A 2,408-nucleotide genomic window follows, 5' to 3' on the forward strand; every position below is an offset into this window, starting at 1 on the left:
GAGGCTCACAACCATGGCAGAGAAGGTCTAGCAAATCATGCTGGGCAAGAGAGAAGAGTTCTAGACTCTTACATCAACCCAAACCCAGGAAACTGTGGGAGTAGCATCCAAAGGCCAACCATACATGCCAACAACTTTGAACTAAAGCCACAGCTCATTACCCTTGTTCAGAACAACTTTTCATTCGGAGGAGGTGTCCAAGAAGACCCCAATCAACATCTAACCACCTTCCTGAGGATATGTGATACTGTGAAGTCTAATGGTGTTCATCCTAACACCTATAGACTATTTTTGTTCCCTTTATCACTTAAGGACAAGGCATCTAAATGGCTGGAATCCTTTCCAAAGGAGAGTTTAGCAACCTGGGAAGATGTGGTGAACAAATTTCTGGCAAGATTCTATCCTCCTCAACGGATCAACAGGCTGAGAGCTGAGGTGCAAACATTCAGGCAGCAGGATGGTGAGACTCTATATGAAGCATGGGAGAGGTTCAAGGACCTGACAAGAAGGTGCCCACCAGATATGTTCAATGAATGGGTGCAGCTACACATTTTCTATAAAGGCCTTTCTTATGAATCAAAGAAGGCAGTGGACCATTCATCCGGGGGATCTCTGAACAAGAAGAAGACCATTGAGGAGGCCATAGATGTCATTGAAACTATAGCAGAGAATGACTATTTCTATGCTTCTAAAAGAGGCAACTCTAGAGGAGTGATGGAACTAAACAATGTGGATGCACTGCTGGCCCAAAACAAGCTTATTACCAAGCAACTAGCCGACCTCACCAAGAAGATGGAGAGGAACCAAGTAGCAGCAATCACCACCTCATCAACAACCCAAGAGGGAGTAAATGCTGAGGCAGAGGAGGAGCAAGAATAGGCCAACTACATTGGAAACTCACCTAGACAGACCCATGATCCTTACTCCAAAACGTACAATCCTGGTTGGAGGAATCACCCAAACTTTGGGTGGGGAAATCAACAAGATTAAAGCCAAGATCAGAGACGTCACAACCCTAACAACCATGCAGCTCACCAACATTCCACACAGAGATCATATCAGCACCACCCTAACAACACCTCTCCACATCCATACCAAAACCAAAATGACCCGACTCACCCATCCACTCTCAACTCACTATCATCTGAAGAAAGACTCTCCAAAATTGAGACTCTGCTTGAAGGCATATGCAAAGAGATTCAAGATAATAAGGTATTCAAAGAGGAGGTGCGAGCTAGTATCAAGAACCAGGGGGACACCATCAAGAGGCTGGAATTTCAAGTGGGATACTTATCTGAAAAGATTCCCAAACCTACTGATAGCTCCCCAAGTGACACAGAAAAATTCGAGAGGTGAAGCAAAGAAAGTCAGATGGGAGGACTGCAAGATGGTTACTATAAGTAGTCAGGAGGCTGAGGAAAAGCAAAACAAGCCATTAGAACAACTTGGAGAGACATCAGCAGAGAAACAGGAAAAGGATCACCAAGAACCCAAAATTTCACAAAAAGAGCTGACACAGAAGGAGCTGCTGAAACTCTATCCACCTTTTCCCCAATTACTCAATGGTGCTGTAGAGAAGAGAATATACTCAAGGTTTCTTGACCTGTTTGCATCCCTCCATGTAAACATACCATTTATCAAGGCTCTCCAACAAATGCCATCATACATTAAGTATATGAAGGAGCTGCTGACCAGGAAAAGCTCACTCAAGGGAGGACAAACAATAGTGATGAATAAGGAGTGCAGTGCTCTCATTCAACCAGATTTGCCTATAAAAAGGAATGACCCCGGGAGTTTTCACATCCCCTGTGACATAGGAGAAACAATGTTTGATAAAGCACTCTGGGATTTGGGAGAAAGCATCAACTTAATGCCTTTATCCCTTATGAAAAGGCTGCAGATCAATGAGATAATACCCACAGATGTAATTATCAGGCTGGCTGACAAAACTTAAAAACAAGCAGTAGGAGTGGTTGAAAATGTGCTGGTGAAGGTGGGAAAATACTTCCTTCCCACAGACTTTGTCATCTTGGACATGGAAGAAAGTCACACTCACCCAATCATATTGGGAAGACCGTTCTTAGCTACAGCCAGAGCACTCATAGATGTAGAGCGAGGGGAGCTAATTTTGAGGATCCATGATGAACAACTCAGCTTAAATGTCTTCAAACTCTCACAAGAAATAGATCATAATGAGATACTGAGGGAGGAGGCAAGCTCTGAAGCACAACCAACACCTCTGGGAAACCACTTGGTTGAAGAACAAGGCAATCAGTAACTGTCACAGCTCAAGAAAAATAAGGAAGAACCTAAACCACCAGAGTCATATGAGACCAGTAACAAAATTCCCTTAGAAGAGGAGGTCACAAAGAGCAAGGCAACATCAAAAGGGACAAAGAAGAAGGCAC

At 43.7% G+C, this 2,408-nt stretch overlaps 1 non-coding gene across 1 annotated transcript; it reads right to left on the reverse strand.

Moving 5' to 3' along the window:
* Positions 1-420: 420 nt before the first annotated feature.
* Positions 421-527, reverse strand: LOC112761294 (small nucleolar RNA R71). Its single transcript, XR_003181695.1, has one exon. It is a non-coding gene; the product is annotated as a small nucleolar RNA R71 (small nucleolar RNA).
* Positions 528-2,408: the final 1,881 nt, after the last annotated feature.

The sequence above is a fragment of the Arachis hypogaea genome, chromosome 16 (genome assembly GCF_003086295.3).
Source record: "Arachis hypogaea cultivar Tifrunner chromosome 16, arahy.Tifrunner.gnm2.J5K5, whole genome shotgun sequence".
Classification (NCBI taxonomy): domain Eukaryota; kingdom Viridiplantae; phylum Streptophyta; class Magnoliopsida; order Fabales; family Fabaceae; genus Arachis; species Arachis hypogaea.